Below are 21,214 nucleotides of genomic sequence, written 5' to 3' on the forward strand. Positions count from 1 at the left end.
CTGTATCTTAGGGCATTGGACATTTGTTGATTTTATAGGGTTTTTTCTTATCCCTTTACCCATGAGAAAAGGGCACTGACTTTTCTGGGGAAGTGGTTAACGCTGTTCCCTGAAGATTTGATTTGCTCATGCAAGGTGAAAGCAGCCCATGGACATGAAGGAGAGAGGAAATCTTCCTGTAAAAACATCAGTGCTGCTTTTACCCATTAATACACTTATTGCTGCTACATAGGAGTTTAACTCATGAAAATCTTTGGCTTTTCCTCATTTATATAACCATGTGCCCCTGGAGTGCCCTGTGCCAGCTGCCCTCTGGGCATGTGGGGGGCAACAAATGGGAGACAGCCTGCTCTGCCAGGCTGGGATGCCAATGGAGCAAAGGCATGAGGGAGCCCCCCTTATCTCACCTAGATAATATCCAGGGCTGTAAAACCCAGATAACATCTGACAAAACTGGGCAAATTAAGGAGTGCCTTCTGTCAGAGGCATAAAATGTTTTTGAGAATGCTCCTGCTCTCAGGAGTAAAACTGAAATAACCCTGTTCAGCACAGTAAAGTCTCTCAAGGAATGAATCTAATGAACCCCATTTAAGCAGAATGAAAATCCTGTCTTCCACTTGTTTCTGGCATTTCCAGCATGTCTTCTGAGCACAGGATGCTCACTGCTGGCCATCTCCCCTTGTCCTCTCTCTACCACCTCATTGGTATTATTTCAAGATTTGCATTGCTTTTTTCAACCCTTTTTTGCTGGCTAGTTTAGCCTTTCATTCATAAGAGATGTGAAATTTTGCCATCCTCTTGAGTGTTTGTAATTTTGGTGTGTGTTTAGCCTTTGTGCTTTGAAACATAAATTTTTTTCTTATATATTTTCTTCTTTTGCAGTATTTGGAAATTAAATTTTGATATTGGGCCTTTAAAGAAAGGCATGATGCTTTTATTGCCATTCTTTATGTCTACCTCATAACATGGGGTAAAATGTGCAAAATCCTTGCCAACATTTTGCTTTTTCTGGCCTTTTGAAAGCCATAAATAACACTTCTGCATTCTTGCATATTTTCTAAGAGTGAAAATGCATTGGAAAATTTATTTCTTCTGTCTTGTATTAGGGCAGGAGAGGCAAGGAACAATTCTGTCATTGACTTCAGTATCCCCATACTTACAGCTAGGGATGTGAGATGTGGGTGCTGCATCAGTGCTGACAAAGATGTTCATACTCTTCTCAGTAACTTCAGCTGGTCCATCTGCACCCATGTAATGCTTCATCTCATCTTTTTTTATTTACAGAGCATCCACAGGTAATGACTTCACCTTTCCTAGAATAAGCCAACAATCCTTTGGCAACCCAAGTGCTGCATGGAAAGATCTCTACTCTCACTCTACATGGAAGTTAATCAAGAGTTTTGCAACTGCAGGGCCCAGACAAGAAAAATTGGAAATGGTAAAACTAAAATAAATTTATTTTGTCTATATTCACAAGAGAAATCATCAGTTTAGTAGCAGGAAAGCTTCCTGACTTGTCATATATGTTAAGATGTTACTTATGCATCTGTGCTTTTCAGCAGGTACTTCCTATCTTTTTAAGAAAAAGAAGGAAAAATTTCCTGTGTGTAACAGAACTTGTGTGGTTCAGAGTTTCCACTTCAGAAAAAAATTATACAATGCAGCAATTATACAATTGTACAATGCACTGTGGACAATTCAGTAGACACTGGACACTCTTATCGAGCTAAGTGTGAGGTATTGCGGAAACATCATGAACAAGGAAAAGTCAAAGCTTTGCAATTTCCCACAAAGATGACTAAAAGCTAGAGGCCTTGATCTAAAGGCTCATCAATGTAATTGAAACTTTTGAAGAGCATTTTGCATTTGACTCCATCTTCCATAAAGTTAACAGAATGGGCAGAAAGTCTTTCACATTTCCCAGATGATACCTGACTGTGGAGGAAGCCCACACTGTACAGTGAGCAAAGGTTTGATTGGTCCTTAAGACTTGCCTGATTTAGCAGTGGCTCTTCTAATACAGATGAACACATCAGTGGTGTCCTGCAGGGCAATGCTGAGCACTGGTGACACATAAGGTGTTTGAAAATCTGGGATGATCCTTTGAGACATGGGCAGCTCCCTGGGATATTGCTCCCTATTGCAGTGACACTGGTGGCTCCTCCTGAACAGGAGAATATTTGTCAAATTGTACGCTTGGTCTGTCCAGAGGAGAGTTTCCCATTTGTTGTGATTTCTGTCTTCATTGCTGCTCAAGATGCCTCCCCTGTGGATACATGGGGAGACTCAGGGTGGGAATGGCTGTCACGGATCCTGCAGTCCAAAAGCCAGGGTAATTCTCTGTGTGGTGCATCAGGAGTATTCAAAGCTGAGCATTACTATTCTGATGATCCTTTCCCTCTGTTTTGCTTTGGGAGTCTGGATGTTTTCTGTGAGATGTGGAGCCCTGTTCTCCTCAGGCTTGTGTTCCCCTCCCAGCTGTGGAGGAACCCAGCAGGATCTGTGCCTGCAGAGCTGCTCGAGGAGTAAGGTGCCAGCTAGCTGTGGTGTGTGCTCCCCCATGGCTTGAAATATTGTCAGAGGGAGAATCTGTGGAGGAGTGCTTGTCATCTGATTGTATTATTTTTCAACCACACAGGCAATAAATATTTAAAGTCTGGTTGTAGGCGATGTAACAACTCTGTAAATACACGCTTCTGAATACAGAAGTAAGAGGCTGATCTTTTCTTTTAAGAGGAAATAAATACATCTCTGTTTGGCATAAAGTGTCCTCCTCCCCATTCTGTAAGGAAGAATACGTTGAGGCAATTTTTCTGCTATGAATGAAGGTGAAAACTAAAGGCAGAAAAGTACTGCTGCATATTTATTGCTACCTCCTGGCGATCCTCTGCTCTTTTCCATTTGTCAGATCCAAGTATTAGATGAAAGAAAAGAAAGGAAAGAGGGAGAGAGGGAACTGAGAGAAATGAGCAGTTTCACTCTTTGTCCTGCTGCATTCTCTCTCCCTGCCTGTCCCCACCCTGGTTTTTTTCCTGACAGAGAAGCTGTGAACAGTAATAGAGGTAGGAAGCAGCATGGGAGTTCCTGTGATGTTTTCTGCCCTCTCTGCAGCACCACATGAACTTCCACTATTCCAAGTAATTTGGTTTTACAGGAGTCCTTGCAGTTGTTTTTTGTAAACTGAAATTAAGTATTGGCATGAGCCTGAAGATGCTGAGCCCATATCAGCTCTAGTGGAAGAGGGCAGCTGTGGCCAGGGAGGTGAGAAACACCCGTGGATGTGACTCAAAAGTGAGTACATGATCCTTGTCCTTGGATATTGACCACAGACTTTGTGGAGTGTGGAAATAAATCCGGGCCTGTTTTGATGTCCTTTGTTATGATTAAATTGGATTTTTTTTACCTATAGAATAGTTTTGGAAGGGAAAAAAAATACTCTGGCATTGACTGAAGGGAGATCTAGGGTCTCAGCTGATTTAAGCTGAGCAGCAGAGTTATGGTAGTGGGGAGCTAGCTGAATCTGCATATTGCCCTTTCTAGCACTTCCATTTTTTCTGTTTTCAAAAGAGCTTCCTCTATTTTTAGAGGTGATTTTATGAAATGCCTTTGCAATTGAGAAGTAACTTGGTGATTTGACTCATGTGGTTTGTTTCTCCTCTGTGAGGCATAGTTAGTAAAGTTTCTTGAATGTATAAATGATTAGCTAAATGTGATGATGTGTGAAGAATCTTACACTCCTGCTGTTTCTGAAATCCACTTAATGAACAAATTCCTTAGTGGTCATCTCAGAACAAACCATTATCAAACAACTCTCACCTACTAAGAGAAATTTCTTTTTCAAAAAGCCTAGCTTAGGCATAGTAGAATATTTATTACATGGCTGGCAGTATTCTTCTGCCTGAGAGATGGACTGCAATTACAGCATGGTAAATATTTCATTAGAACAAAGCAAAACTGCATGGGAAGTAGCCTTCCCTTTATTTAAAACATTTATTAAAATACAACGTTAGAATCTACATGGGAATAATTCTTTCTGCCTAATCTAGCAGCTAAGCTACAATTTTAGGTGAGACATTTTGTTATTACAAAACCTTGCATATTAGAGCAATCTATCTTCTCCTCTGAGGAAGATGGACATCTTAGCACAGATTGAACTTAGTGTACACTGGTATTCCCTATACCATTCTGGCTTGTTCAAGGAAGGAAGAAAAAGCAGGTGCAGAGATTTCAGTGCCTTTACAAAATCATTTCTCTTCGATGACAATGGAAATGCAGTTTAAGTGCTAGACCTAAACACAAATGAATGTTGAATTTTGTGCACAAGAGTGGGAAGTGGTCACTTGAAAGTGCATAATGATGCATGTGCAGTTTTGGACAGTAGTGTTCTACTTTAAATACTTCCTGAGTTCTGCTTGTTTCAAAATTCTCCACTTCTCTGGACAGTGAAAAAAGAGACAAAGACAATTTTTGAGGGCTCATCCAACTGCAGCAATTTTCTTAGTGAGTTGAAAAGTCACTTAAGAGCACATATGAGGAACGGGGTCTTACTGAACAGTAATCTGGATATAACTCCTTTTCATCTTTCTACTAGAGCACCAGATAATACAACACTATCCTGGGCAACCCAAAGTGTTACTGTATTCCATATCTACCTGTGCCCAAAAATATTGCTGTCTCTCTAAGAGCTGGCAGCTGGACACAGAACCACAGAGGTCTGTGACAATGTTCACAGGGGTCTCATGTTGAGGGAAGAGATGAGGATCTGACTCCATGTTTCAGAAGGCTTGATTTATTCTTTTATGATATATATGTATTACATTAAAACTATACTAAAAGAATAGCAGCAAAGGTTTCATCAGAAGGCTAGCTAAGAATAGAAAAAGAAAGAATGAATAACAAAGGCTTGGGTCTAGGACAGACAGTTCGAGCCAGCTGACTGTGATTGGCCATTAATTACAAACAACCACATGAGCCCAATCACAGATGCACCTGTTGCATTCCACAGCAGCAGATAACCATTGTTTACATTTTGTTCCTGAGGCCTCTCAGCTTCTCAGGAGGAAAAGTCCTAAGGAAAGGATTTTTTCTAAAAGTTGTCTGCGACAGAGGTCAGCGTGCCAGGTCCTTTGGAGGTCAGGTTCTCGCAGGCAGAATTCTCTTCCCCTTTCCCTTTCTTTCTTGAGGGGAAGCTGGGACAGAGCAAGGCAGGAGGTTGCTTTTGTTCTCTCTGAGCTGCCTGCTTGCAAGAAGCTGCATTTTGCAGTGCTAAACTGCTTCAAGGAAAGTTTCACAACACCTGTGTACAGCCACGGTGCCCAGCCAGAGCCTCGGGCTGGGAGGGGCTGGTTCCAGTGCCTGGGGGCACCACTTGTGGCAACACCAATGGATGGCTCAGAAACTGCAGTGCTGGCACCAGCCAGCTCCAGCCAGCCAGCAGGAGGCACAGAAATGGACTGTGCAGGTTTGCTGAGTTCTCTGGCTCCGGAGCTTCCCCACTGCTGGAATCTTTCTGTCAGTGAAGCTGCCACTGCGGGAGAGATGGAGCAGGCATTGCCTGTGAGATACAGCAACCTTGGATTCACTAACTATTTAATGTTATTTTCCTTGTTGCTATTTCTTCTTCTTTTTTTTTTTTCATAGTAAACAGCTGCTTTTTCAGTTATATCTACTTGTATTTGTAGATGGAAAGGGAAGGGTTAAAACTAAAAAGGGATGTAATTCATTTTGGAGTGTCTGCCCACTTGAATTGTCTTAAACCAAGACAATGTTTAGGCAATACCCCACTTTATCTGCTAGAAGTCTATGCCAAGGCCCCAAGTCTATAGCCTGGTTCTACAGTGAGAACAGCCTTCTTCCTTCTTCAAAGGATGAGAAACAAAAAGAAAAAGATCACCTCACTGTACTAGTCATGGCCAGCCTCAAACCTCAACTCAAGTTTTATTCTTGATCTTTTCTCTAGTCTTCTAAAAAGTTGCAAAACCCCTTGACTATGCTGCAGAATGTGCAAAATCATTTCTCATGGGTCAGCATTGCACTCATAGCATGACTTTCCATCTGTCCCAGCTGCTGCCTCTGCTGGTCCAGCGACAGGGAGCTCCAGCTTGGCTCTGGGCAAAATGCACTTCTTTCAGGGAATTGGTTTTAAGTTGTTGTGAGCTGTAAACATGCAGGATTACTTTGCAAGAGAAGAATCAACCGAGATTTCTGGCTCACATTTGCTAGTCCAGAGAATTTTATCGTCTTATTGGCGTGTTTTGTCCTAACACCCTGAGCTCCATAGTGACTTCTCCAACTACACTGGAAAGCTGACACACTGCAAAAGTTAATGGACAGTGAAAACTGTCTCTAGAGAGCCCTTACCACACTTGATGTTAGAAGCATCCAGATGCTGAAAAGCTGTGTCCCCTTGTTTAAAGCCAAAAGCCAAAGGCTGTTTCTCACCCTGAGAAAGGGATCTTGCAGTAAATCTGCTCTGGACCATAAAATCACCATTCATTGCCCATGGCATGAGCTAGCTCCCAGAATGCAGCATCAGCTCCAGAGACTAAAATGAGTTTAGGTTCAATGCTGGTTCCTTTTGGGTGGACTCCAGACTCTGAGGATGCAAGTGCAAAGCATTCAAGCAAGACTCACAAGAATATGCAAACAGAGCACAAGTGAGACTCCAAAGCTGCGCTCCCAGGGCTGGCCTGCAATGCAGGGCAATACAGGAGTCCTGAGCAAACAAGAGATTAAGCCCATTTTCAAAGGACAGCCCATTTTCAGAGGACTGGGAAACTGATCCACAGGACCCACAGATGTGCTGCTGACTCTTCCAGCCTGATGGGCTGGCAGTGAGGGGAGGCCAAACTCTGCTTCCCAGTGCCTCCTCCTCCAGGGCTGGCAAATACAGGATTATTTCAGAGCCCTTTGAAATATCTTTGAGCTACTTAAACCTAGACACTTTAAAGGTTTTTTTCCCTTTTTTTTTCCTTTTCTTCTCCCTTTTTTTTTATTTTCTTTAATTCCTTCTGTCAGAGATTGAAATTAGTTGCTGAGAGACAAGGAGTCTGAATCTACAGAGCTGGCCATTGGGATGCTAGGCAGTGCCTGAGCATTGGAGGTTGAAGATTTCATGTGATAAAGCAGCTGAAGTAACACATTAAAATAGGTTTGGGGTGCCTAATTTCTTTGGAAACCTAATCCTTGCACTCTCCCTTTGTGGGTCACAGGATTAATGCAGCCCCCACACAGACATGCTATCCTTCAGAAAGGTAGTGAGGCACTCTGTGCCTGCCTTTATTTAGCATTGATACATGCAGCACTCCACGCGCAAATAACTGTGCCAGGATTTCTGTACAGTCCTGTACCAGAAGACAAACTGTCCTGCTCCCTCTCAATAATGCTGCTTTCCTTCACTAACAAGTCAGAGCAATGAAATCTCACAGAAATGCACTAAAGCACACTGTATTCAAAACCAACAATGGTTAAGTACAAATATGTAATCTTCAACAATGCTCAGCAAAAGAACTGAAGAGGATTTATAGTAATTACTTAGTAAAACTGATAGTAATGGGAAAAAAAAAGTATGGGTACTTTCTGCCTCCTGTGAGGTTTATGAGAATGTACCAAAATGAAGGTGGGTGCTCAGAGTTGCACTCCTCCTGGAGAGTGCTCTCCTGGTGGAGGTATTGGCATACCTCCAGCAACATTCCTTGGTTTTTTTTCTCATATGGATGGATGGATAGATAGATGGATAGATGGATAGATGATAGATGGATAGATAGATAGATAGATAGATAGATAGACAGACTGATATGCACAGTCATTATCTTGGTGTGATGCCTTTCACTCACAAGAAAGAAGCCACCACATACAGTATCAATATAAAGTTGTGAGTTAATGTTCAGTGGTAAATATGACAGTGATTTAACAGGATTTCTTGGCAAGGTATACTGGACTTGCTACTGCATAGAGGACAGGGTCAGACAAAACTGTCAGGAAGACCCTCCCACTGAATCATGAGGTTCAGAATAGACTGTCCTGCTTTCTGAACCCCTTCTCAGAGAGCAGGCCGGGCACAGCTGGGTCCATTCCTAGACTTGGTCAACAGTTTAGGTTGAAGGATTATACATGCATAGCGAATCCTTTAGCTAAGAAGTTGATGTTTATCATGCTGTAACCACTCAGTGAGGATCTGTTTGGGACAGGATCTCTCAGCCTGGAGGAGTGACCTTGAGAGGTGTCCCTGCTCAAGGAGAGATCCTGGCGCGCCGCCCGCTGCCGTGCAGGAGAGCTCCACGGGCCCTGGGCTGTCTGCTATTTATAGGGGAAGATGAGTGACTTATGGTCACATTTGCATACCAGCAAGACGTCTGGGACACCATTCCAGACAGCCCTTGGCTACCATGTTGCCATCTGCCCCCAAAATCCAGGATAAGGTGGAGGCAGCCATCACATCCTCCACCAGCGGTTATTGCTTAAAAGGGCTGGGGGAAAGCACACCTCACAGGATGTTAAGAATCCCAAAGATCCACAACACGAGCAATTTGCAGCTATATTTAATACTTTAAGTAGTTATTGAAGTCATGAATATGTTCCTATGAAGTGACAAGGCACTTGTAAGTCCTATAAGCCAAAATCTTTCCTGCAAAACAAAGAACGGGAACAGCCGTGTTCTGGAAAGGTGCATTGTTTTGCCTTTTTGATCATGAATTTCACATCTCTCTGCTTGTCTGGATTTTGTTAGAACAATTTTTACATCCAAACTCATATGTACATCATCTGTCATCCAATTATTGGAGGTTATTCAAAGGTTATGTTTGAAGTACTCACTGGAGATATAAAGCAAGCGTTTCATTCATTGATAGTGATTGCTAAACAAAGGCTTGGAAATTCTAAAGGAACTACCAGAATAGATTTGAACTTCTACACCATGGGAGGAATGTTGTGAAGTCAGTGTGACCTTGGCAGAAACAGCAGGTAGCTGTGCTCACACCTCCTGCAGTATGAGGGACACGTTTGCATAATTGACTGAAGGTGCTTTTCATGTGAGTGACAAGTTGACAGCAATTAATCATCTCAATATTTGCTTGGGGTTCTGACCCTGCTCTAAGCGATTAAAGATACTTTTGGAAATTAGTGGTTTTGTTTGCACTCCCTCTAATTGTTTGCAAAATAGTTTACTATCATTATGTTTCAAATCTCTGAGTACTGCAAATAGTACTTAAATAGTATGGTTTAATGCAGAGGGAAGTAAATACAAATGTGTAAAGAATGTGTGGGAGAAGGGAGGAAGGGTAGATTTTAACAGGAACATGAGTGTCTTCCTCACCTAAATTTGACATGATCATTTAGAGGTGGCTGGTAGCAAAGTGCTGCAATGTTCCAGGCAGACACACAGGGTCCGTTTTCATATGTGGATGTTAAGAGAACTGTAAGGAACTTGAGGACTGTAGCAAATTTTCCCACAGTTTGCATTTCTGAGTGTCAAGTAGAACACCAAATTAGGTCCCTCCAGAAACAAAACTCTCCACCCCTCCCTGCCTGAAACTTCTTTTTGCTGCACCCATTGGTTCTCAGCATCCCTCACCTGAAACTCATTGTGCAGCTTTCTATGTACTCCTCTGTTTTCTTTTCGCTCATAGTGATGCCTGTGGTGTTCAGGCTGTTCTGTAAATATGGTAGCTATCCTTTCAGCATAAATTTCACCTCATCATGCCCTACCAAATGCATGGCTACAGTTTGTAAGCATGTCATGCATTGCTGCTGTATTTTCTATTGAGATTAAATAAAACAAATGATGCAGTAACGTTTTTAAGAAGAAATTGAAATTCTGGGAAAGAGGTAATGAAAAGCTCTGTCTTTTGTAATTTCTGATCTGAATTCAGAGTGATCTGAATTTGTAAGCAACAGGGAAGCTATGAGTCTTTCCCTTTTTGAATCTCATTATCTTGCTTAGATCACTCAAAATTCCACGACTTAGCAATCACCATGCAGTCCAGAAGTCAATTAATGAATAATTACCAGAAGGCACTGGTCAGTCTTAAATGGTTGCCATTGTCACTGCTATGCCTCATCAGCAACAAAAACTTTTAGAATTAGGAAAGAATTCTGGCCAGCTCACATAAGGTGTCCCATGTCAGTCCTGAGGCAACTGCTTTCCTTGCGTGTGAGCCAGGATAAGCTTACATAAACTGATAACATTGATTATGCTGATATGTGGTAAAACAATGGCTGAAAACATAGATTTCTGCAAAATCTTCCCTCCTTCTGTGTGACAGTGCAGACCTCCAAATCATCAATATCCTCAGATTATCCCTCCGCTGTGGTCAGCTAAGGTCAGCCTTAAACAACAGCCCAGCGTCAGTGGGTGCTGAATGGTTGGGATAGAACCTTTTTGTTAGATTTAAGCAATGGTCAGTACTTCCCCATTTCCATTACAAACATTGGAAGAAAAAAATCAAGGAAAGTATTATGAAAGAAATTATGGGAATCCTCTGATATATTTATGAACAAATGATCTGCTTCTACCCTTTGGCATGACTGGACTGTCCATATGCTAATCCTTTGGTAGATTTAGCTCTTAAAAAAATTTAAAAAGAAAAAAATAAAAAGTATGGAAAACTTTCATGGGGAAAAAGTTGAAAAATGCCATTTCCAGACCTCAGAGCAATCCTGATTAACTACATTAGTCATTCTTTGCTAGTAAAAAAAAATAAAAGGTAGCACCAACCCACTGTCTCTCCATGAGCCCACACTGGCTGATGCTGTACCTGTAGGTGCAGATGTGTCTGCTCTGTTCCTGTGGACCTCTGGCAGACATATCAACCTGTGCAAGACTTTGATGTCCACATAAAACACATGGACATCAAAGCGTGGTATAAACCATGATATTCAAACTTGTTAAACAACCAAAAGCGTCACTGCTTTGTGCCAGATTAATACAGGCAGGTCCTCCCAGTTGTTTGGCTGTTCTGAGTGCTTGGCTACCATCTCCTCCCCTCTGCTGTGTGTGGCAGGGCTGACAGCTGGGGACAGGAGCTGCAGCTTCCCTTATCCAAATTCAGAGGAAGGCAGCAATCAGGCTCCAACTCCTGGAGGCTTTTTATTTCCTGGCTGTTAAAACAGAAAAAGCATTCACATATAGACAGCAGGGACAACCTTTGGAGAAAGGAAGGCAGGGCCAACTCTCAAACCTGGCTGAATATCCAATAACTAACTCTCATTCTGCCACACAAGCGCACAGAGCCCTGTGCACAGACTGACGGTTGCCAGCCGTGTTCTCACCCCTGTTCTAGGCAGAGTATCACACACGTGCAGGCAGCCTGGTAATTGCCTCCCCTATGCACTGTGTGTGCTCCTCTGGGCTCTGGAGAGATTCATAATGGTCAGAATATTTTTGACAGACCTGAGGCAGAATTCATTCTCTTCATGCACAGAATATAATTAAGCCCTATTTGGAAGAAAAAATGTGGGGGCTTTTTCCATGGATATTCTTTTTGTGTACTAAATGCAATATTATGAGTTCATTGAACTGAATTTGCTAGAGGAACTGCACTTATTTGCTTTCTTTCTTTCCTTTGCCTCTAGCTTTCTGTTCCAGAACAGGGACTCCCATTCTTCTCCGTCCACCTATTACAAAAGCACAGTCAACAGGAGAGTATTTATGCAGCAAATGGCACTGCTGCCATCTACTCGATGAAGGAAGCATTACCATTTCCTTATTAATCAAGACCACAGCTCAGTTTATGTCCCAAATCACCTCTGTTTTCCCTGAGTTTAAAAATTTAATCAGAATTTTTATCTTGCTTGTGCGATGCATCCACCAGAAAATCCACCCATGTGTTTTCTTTTCCCTTAGCCACAGCAACACAAAACAAGTAATTGCATGAACATTACAGCTTCCTATTTCTTGATGGGACTAGGAGTAACTAAAAATGCCAGCTTGGTCAGAGATGTTTCCTGCAGCTGTGCCATTAACAATGTGTCTCTCTCACATAGATTCTCTTGTTGTTTCTGTGGTTGCTGAGCTCATACTACAGTGGAGAATTTCATTTGGCAGATGGCCCTTGCAAAATCTTTTGATATTATTTCATAATACATTATATTATGTAATAATAGTAATAATCTATTGTAAACCCAGCTCCTAATTAATTTTTCATTTGTTTTTGACAGATCTCTGAGTTTCACTGAGGTCCCTAACTGTGATTGAGAGAAAGTTTCGTTCCCCTATGTCCAAATCACTGTGACTCAAAATTTAACTAAAATTGAAAGATTACACACAGGACTGCCCAGCCCAGGACTCTCCAACATCTGTGCTCCCTTTGACATGAGCAGAGGGCTTTTCCTGCTGTCTGATGTGTCTTCACGGTGCTTCTGTGATTAACCTGCAATTGTGAGCATTTTGCTGTCTCTGTACCTGACAGGGGAATTCCGGACTGAAAATTTTTGCTAGAACTACTTCAATCAAAAAACCCCTTGATTTTCCAATTTTCTTTTTGCAATGACTTTTAATTTTGCTGCCTTTCTGATTCCCTTATGAGTTGAGAAGAGAGGATGTGCCTAAAATATTTAAGGGGTGTTGTTTCCAAGTATCTCCTTGCTAAGCCTTTCTCTGTCTGGGGATTTGCTACACATAAAAAGTAATTCTAATCTGCAATGGTATCTTGGAATTAGCCTGTTTGCAGATGTTTTTGTAATGGCAATGTTTGTGCAATACATCAATGTAAGGAAATAAAGATGACATTTTCTTATTTACAAATTACTCCTCTTTAGAAAAATGCCTTGATTTCTCCTATGAAATTCTTTTCAAATGGCGCAGAATCTGGTCTGTCTTTTAAAACACTTGCTGAAAGTTTTATACATTGGTGCTTTCTTCTGGCCTCCAGAAATGCCATTACAGCACCCAAAGGAATATTGTGGTCTGGAAGCCCTTCTAAAAGCCCAAAGACAGAAGGAATATGTTAAATACTAAAGAAGTAGGAATTAATGAAAGTGTTTCTTTTTTCTCTGTCTTGTTTGTGAGCCCTTTACCACTGGGACATGAGTTCCAGCTGGTTTTTAAACCTGCTTGACTCATCCTTCCCTTGGAACAGTGTAAAGGGCTGCAAACAGAGCAGCAACTCTGGTTTAGTCCATGGAAGCAGTGCTGGTTTACCAAGAGTCATCAAATTCACCCAGGGGATTATCATCTGCTGAAGCACTGGAGGGATGGCTGGTGGAAATTTAGATGGCCATGTTTCAGTAAATGCATCAATAGGCTGTGCTTATCTATTTGCTTATTAATTTGTCAAAGAAAAAAAAACAGTGTAACACCAAGTGATGCTTCCAGTTGGCACTGCTCAGTCTCCACAGAACTACAGCTACCCTTTACTATGAAATTCCCAGGCAGAAAATTATAAAGAATTCCAAATGATCATTTCAGAGAAGAAAACTTTTTATAATGATTTGTTACTAAATGTCTCTGCCTCACTTGTGTAGTATTAAATTAAAAACTGGTTTTCCTTTTAAGGCCTCACATGAGTAAATTTATTTTTAACTGCCAGATTTAGAGATTTAATGCATCTTTCACACCTAAATATACTGAATCAGGGTCTATTAATAGTAACTCTGGACTAGGGTTTAACTGTAAATACTTTGGTATATACATTGCAGAAATCTCCTATAATAAAATAATTATTTCATAGTGGTAAGATTTATATTTGCCATATTTATATTTTTAGATTTTATATTTTATGATGTGCTAAATTATTTCTTAATTCTAAAATTGATCTAAGTTGATTTGTAGGATGTGTGTTAGCAGTTAGTTTTATCAATGCTTTTAAAAGAAAGAGTTGGAGATGGGCATATATAAATAAATTCATATGGAAATCAGGAATACAGAAGTGAACAGTTTAAAGAATTGGCACAATATTCCATACTGGATACATGTTAGTGATTCAGGAGTCTTTTCTCCATGATGGAAAAGTCTGGTGTTTCTGCCCTATTAATTGGATTGTGGCTGTTTTAACTGTGAGCCCCAGAGTTCCAGCAGGAAGAGGGAGGTGAGCAGGAAAAATCCACCTCAGCCACAGAGTTGCTGCTGGATGCAGCAGCTGCCCCAGCTGAGGAAACCCTTGGCTGATTCTGATGTTTCATTTTCATCATTGCCTTGAGGTTTTTGTGTGACCTGTATGCATACCTCTGTCCAAACACAGGGAAGAGAAAAGAGGAGCAGAGCTGAGAACAGGAAACTTAATAGATCCAATCAGTACTGAATATAGGTTATTTCATTAAATCCATTGGTGCCTGTGGTGTGGCACTGTACAGGTCAGTCAAAGATAGTAGTTTCAAATACTTGTTTTTTAATATAAAAACATAAGGCACAGAAAGGGCATTTCTGAAGGCATGGGAAGGACTTTTCTGAGAATTGGAGTCTGGGAGAAGGAGGAAAGGAAGGAGAAAAGATTATTTTGCATTTCTCTATTATTGTATTTCTTCCTCAGACATTTGCCACTGGAGACTCTGAGACAGTCCACAGGGCTGGAAGGAGCTCTGCAGTGACTCCGTGTGTCTGGGTTTGAATGCTCATTCCCAGGGTCAAGGACCAAAGAAGATGTGCAGGAACCATGGAATTCCCAGCAGAGTTTCTACACACACTCAGAGCCACCACTGAAGTTGGGCAGATGAGTACCAGGCTACTTTGCTTTGCAAAATGTCTCACAGCCATGTCAGATACATTCTCATATTCATATTTATGTGACAAGAGCAGAGGCAGTAAGTGAACTGCAGTGCTGCTGGGAAGCTGGGAAGCCTCTTCCCTCATGGACATAAATCATCTTGGTTCTGTGCTTGGGGATGGAGGGAGAAAGTGAGTGAGACAGGGAGGATGGATGCTGCGCGTATTTTTGCGCATTCTGGAAACACTACTCCTGTTGATTAAAAAACCAAAACAAACGAACAAAAAAAAAAAGAAAAACAGAAACAAAAAAGTGTTTTGGCTTCTAAGTTAGGCTTCGGATGATGATTTCTTACATGGCAGGGACACCTGGTGGTGCTAAAGGAGTCCTGCAGAGCACCCAGCTGATCCCAGGGTGCCCTCTGGGTGCAGTGCAGGGCAGGGGTGATGCAGGGCAGGAGGGAAGGGGCCAGAATGGGCAGAAGCAGCCATCAGCTCCTCGGGTACTCTTTGGTTGCAAAGAAGCAAAATAACAATTTTTTATGGAAATTAATTTAAAATGTTAGTTGCTATAATTTTTATCATTTAGAAAACTCATTATTGATAACTGTACTTAAGTCATGGACAAAATATAGACTTTAATCCTCCCCAGCTGCAGTGAGTTATGCTATATAAAAAACACAATTAATACACAATTCTTCTGTGACAGTACAGGAAAATAATGCTGCTCTTTCCATCAACATTCTTCATATTTTTGTAATCATTTCACACATGAAGAGAAAACATGGAGCAAGGTTGTTCAAGTACCTGCAGATGTCTCAAAAGGATGACTGTTGGCCACATGTTTAACCCTGACTTTGCTTCCATCCTCATTACTTAATGCTCTTTACACAGTCTTCAGCAGCCCTTTAAATCTCCCCCTTTCCAGAGGGTTGGGGGTAATAAGGGACGCAATGTATGCACTCAATACCACATTGCCCAAGAGCTTATAATGTTATTTCTAAAATCAGTCCCCTTGTCTGACCTGATTCCATCTTGGGTACCATGTCAGCACAAAATGTGTCTCTTGAGGCTGGAGATGGTGTTTGGAGCAGTGGCAGCAGCTCACAGCCAGCCCATGCCTCTGCCTTGCTGGCTGTGTAGCTCTTGCAGTTTATCCTGACACAGCTCCGTTCCTGCCACCTCCATGAGAGTCTTCCCTTGTCCCCCTCAAAAAGAAGTCAAAACAATGCAGAATAACCTTTCATCCCCATCACAACCCCGTGCTAAACCCTCACAGCCAATCTCTGCATTCTCAAATGAGCAGGCAGCCAAGCAGTACAGCACCCATTCATTAACATCAGGCAATTTGCCACCCTCACTTACTTCATAATCCTCTTAATCCTGGTGGAGCTTTAGAAAACAAATTACTTAACCTCTAAAACCACTCTAATAAAAACTTTGGTCTTGTAAACCAAAGATTGAAGATTATACCTGTTCTTGGAGTTCTTTCCCTCCAGAAATAAAACCTTTATCTAAAACTCCCAAAGCTGCTATTTTAAATTAAACTACTTTTTTACTCCTCTCTACCTTAAACTGCACAAGATAGCCCCCATAAAAGTTCTAAGATGACAGAAAAAGTTAGCAACAACTCCAAGCCTGCAACCAAAAGCCACCCTGGTGCCCATGGGCAGAACACAGCTACCCCCTAAAACCCAATCACACAGAGGAGACAACGAGTTATCAGCAGTGTCTGCACCCAAACAACACTCAGAGCTACTCTCACAACTATAACCAAAGTTTGCCACATGCCACACCCAATAACTCTTCCATTCCCTATATTTCTGGAAAAACAGAGTAAAAATAGCCCATGGTATTCTGCCCAAGTGCACGACAAACAGCACCAGCAGCACAAAGGAGTGCTGGACACATCAGCCACCCACACCCAGCAACAGATGCCAATACTAAACCCACCACCCCATAATAATAAAAAGGATTGGACACAACTGCCAATTCTCCTAAAATAAAGCATGCACCCGAAAATATAACAGAATTTCCCATAATAATTTCTACTTGACCTTTCTCCAGTACTTATGGTTACATTAGGTTAACAATGATCTTCGTTACTATAATGCAAAATCTCCATTTTGCAGCTGGAGAAAAACAAATGTATCAGAAACCTGTTTTCTGTGGTGGATTGGGGTTTTTTGGTTGGGTCCCCTCTCTTCCCTCTGTAAGTAAAATTAGAGGGCCAAACAGTTCTGCTTTCCTCTGTGCAGAGAGGCATGGATGGGGATCTCAGCTTGTGCAGGCACAGCCACCTGCTGGCACAGTGAGAGCTGAGAGCTGCTCTGAGAAAGGTCGAGGTTGTGAATGAGAATAAATGTGATGCACATTTATTCTACACAGCACAGAGCTATAGAAAGCATCTCACAATGGTCACAAGAGGGCAGAAGCATCCCAAGATTAGGTCTGCAGCTCCTAGGTAGCTTTCCCTTCCCTGGATTTCTTTTACATTCAAATTCATAAAATCCTCTTTGAACAAAAATGTAAGCATATGACTTAATGCAATTATGACCATCTCTATTATTAGCTCAGTCCTTAAAAAAAAACAAAACAAAGCAAAAAAAAAAAAAAAAAAAAAAAAACCAACTCTGAGATGATATTTTTATGGTCTGATGGAAAGATCAGTTTTCTTGGGAATGAGGGGCTTCAGGGACACCAGGGTCTTAACAGCATCCTTGCTTCCTCTCTCACATTTCTTTTAATATCCAGTTGCAGGTCAAGTTCTGTCACTTGAGAAAAGGGAAAATCAAGAAAATATGCTAATTTCTTCAAATGCGATAGTCTTTAAAACATTATCTGCCCTTGCCACTCTTTGTTTATTCATCTTTTGGTTCTGATACCAAGAGGTTGTTTTTATGTAGTTGAATTTAGTTATGCAAGTATCTTTGTTAACACCACTGAGGCCAGAATACTAAAGCAAAGATACAAGAATTTTTGGGATTATGACTCTATGGCGTAATATTTTTAACACACAAATAACATCAGTCCTGCAAATCTATCTACGCACAGAAATTAGCTCCAGAATTGTTTCTAATTACTTCAAAGAAGCATGACAAAATTGTTCTCTTTCCATCAAATTACATAAATCTCTGGTTTCAAAGCTTAAATCCAAATGTGAGTCTGCTCCTTCCTGCCAGCAGCTCTGGATGTGGCAGGCACACAGCACAGCCCCCTGTGCACTGCTGCTCTCCAGAGCCCTGCTCTGCTGGCAGATGGGCTCCAGCAGAAACCCTGCAGGACTGGGCACAGAGGCTGAGCACTCCAAATGGCTCCAGAACATCTCAGTGAATAAACAGGCCTTTACTTCAGAGGTCTGAACTGTGACTGATTTTTTTCCATAATGCTCAATAACTATGTCAAAATATATATTACAAACAAAACTTGTAATGACAATTTTTAGAAACAATTCCATTTATCACACAATGAAAAGGACAGACAGAGCCCCTGAAGAACTTAGCTGAATTCCTTCTTTAATGTAATGCATGCCTACTGAATCAAACCCTGCTTTTAACAGAGAAATTAATTTAATGGTGAATTGAAAAATAGCAATACCAGTAATGTAGTAATATAATAATGTAAAAACTTAAAACCCATAGACAATAGCATGAAGGGTGAACAGAATCAGGAACAAACCCTACTGTTTTGGTGTCATTTGCATGTTCCCCTGGGATTAAGGGATAGATCTTTGTACAGGCCAGACCCCTGGGTAGCCTGAGACACCAGAAAATCTGGAGATAAGAAAATAACTTATTCTTTCATCAGTCTAAAGTGAATTTGAGTTCACATCTGTGTGACCTTTATTACAATTTAGAGGTGCCATGACATAAAATCTTAATTCTTTTCAGGGATTTAAAACTGGTTCATCTTGTAATGCACTAATGATGATGGTTTCTAGTTTCTAGTAATTAATTCTTAAATTAAAATTGCAAATGCCAGTAAAGCCAGAAATTCTTTTGATGACAAAAATAGAGCTCAAAAATGTTCCTGGCAAAGTTAAAAATTGAATTAAAAATAAGATTAAATTAAAAGGAAGCTGGAATTAAAATTATCCAAAGGCATGCTGTATGAGTGGGATGAATCATCCCTATTGGTACAGGATGGGGAGGAACTTTCTTCAGCAGTTTTGAAGAAAAAGCTCTGGACAAGTATAGACTTTGGTCAACCATGTCATATTACAAAAATGGGAAATGTCATCCTAGGTTGCATTGCCAAGGGTAAAACTTGTAAAGTATGTCAAATAATTCCTTCCAGTGTCCTTCTCATTGGTAAAGATTCAGCTCAGGTGCATTAGTCACTCTTGAGAGTGGCCATGCAAGATACAGACCAATGGGATATATAAATATATTTTAGATAGATAGATAGATAGATAGATAGAGATATAAACATATAATTTCATAAACTTTAACTATATAAAATATTAAAACTTTAAACTGTATAAATAGTTTAAAGAACTGAGAATAAAAAAGAGTCTTGACTCCCTGCTATGGATGTGAGATGCAGGAGAATTCAAGAAGACCGACCCTCAAAGCTGGGCTTTTATGACTGTGCAATTTAAAAAACCCCAGCAACCTTATCTTAAGATTCTGATAAGAAACTCCAACCAAAAAAGGGAAGACCAGTATGATACAATAAATTAATAAACAAATGTGTACACATTAAGATGCTAAGAAGTAATTAAAATAAAGGGTTGCATCTGTATTTTAAAAATCACTAAATGATGCTTAGTACTTTGGAGATTAAAGTTTCACTAGCTTGCCTGATACTCAAAAACTAAAGCTTCTGAGAAGACTTAATAATTTCTGAGGCCAGCCATGTGATGATGAACTCAGCCCCAAAGGAGTGCTGCTTCAGAGGGAAGCTCTTCCTGCCTACCACACCAGTCACATAAAACTGTTCAAGTTTTTGCATTATAAGTGGGTCTAATAACATTGTTATTTGCAATTAAACTCATTTTATGAACTAGGATTCTAGAAAATTCCAGCTCATCTCTTATTTCTGAAGAGTTTTATCCTGCTCTTCTCTGAGAAGCTTTACTTATGCTAAATAATGCCAAGGAAAGGCTTAGGCGATCTATAATTGTCATTGCTCTCTGTTTTCTATTCCTAAAGCTACCTTTAGTTAAAATGTACTTCATTTAAGACTGAAGAGGATAGATACTGTACATGTGCTCTATAAAATGACATCATAATGTTCTCTAAGTGCTGAAGAGATGGCTGTGAGGAGTTGTGGTGGTGTGACCTTGTCTGGCCCACCAAGCACTCGCCTCTCTCAGTGAATGGAGGAGAAGCTTTGATGAAAGGGCTTGTGAGCTGAGCTAGAGATGAGACATTGCTTAGCAATTACTGGCATGGGCAAAGAGTCTTGATTGAGGAGGTTTATATCCGTTTATTGCCAATTAAAAATAGATTGGGATACTGAGAAGAAAAGACAAAACTAAAGTCCCCTTCCTCTGTGGGAACCCAGGAAATTCCTCTGGCTGCCCTGGAGGACTCGAGCCCCTGCCCAGGGCACTCAGAGACCTTGGCACAGAGCCCAAGACCCCTGTGCCTTTGATTTAGCCCTTGGAAAAAACAATCACCAACCTTGTCTGAAGAATTACAAGCCACAAAAGATTAAGTAGAATGATACTGAATTTATCACAGGGTGAAAAATAGATTTTCTGGGGTTTTTAGAATGGGGGTTCAGGGGGCAAGGACACGTCCAGCCTTTCTCCTTTTTCCTAGCCTCCATCTTCTGGGTGATGTTGGCACTTTCAGATTGGTTTAGAGTAGAAGCGCACTGTCTAACATAGGTGATAGGTATTGGAAAGTAATTGTTAAACATTGTATATGTAGTTTTTAGTATAAAGACTTAACACCACCACCCCGGGGGCGGCCAGAGTGCCTGGACTGTCTTGCTGAGCTGACCTCGGCAGGACAGGAGAAAGAATTTTATAGATAAGATACAATAAACAACCTTGAGAATGAGAAATGAAGAGCTCTGACTCCTTTTTCGACTGCCAGGTTGGGAAAAAAGACTTTGTAACTTATCTCGGGGTCACTCTGACCAGCAGAGACCCCGAGATTCCTCTGCCCTCTCCCACTTGTTCTTCCCAGGCTCAACCTCAGTCCTGGCTCTGCCCTGGGCTGCACAGGGGGTGGGAATGGGTGAGTGGTCAGTTCATATCCTTTCACCTCAGCTGCCCTGTGATCCTCCCTTTGTCTCCCTGCTCCGTTTCAGGGCTCTTCCCCCAGGCACAGTCCTGGCTGGGTCCCTCCCAGGGCTGCAGTTCTTCAGGAACAGCCTGCTCCAGTGTGGGCTCTGAACAGCAGGAGGAGCATGAGATTAAATTGTCATAAGGAAGATAAGCATCAGCCAGCCATGTGGTGAAGCCAGTGAAACAGAAGGATTTCATGGGAAGGATATGGGATTTTAATTACAGAACGGAGTGAAAAACCTCCTATCAAAATGATTGTATTGCAGAGTAGGGGTAGAAGAGACAGTCCTTTGAAATTCCTCCTAATTCCATGATCTTGTCCGGTTGAAAGAATT

This window comes from Melozone crissalis, unplaced genomic scaffold, assembly GCF_028551555.1.
Source record: "Melozone crissalis strain CALT ecotype California unplaced genomic scaffold, PUWL_Pcris_2 ptg000018l_1, whole genome shotgun sequence".
Taxonomy (NCBI): Eukaryota; Metazoa; Chordata; class Aves; order Passeriformes; family Passerellidae; genus Melozone; species Melozone crissalis.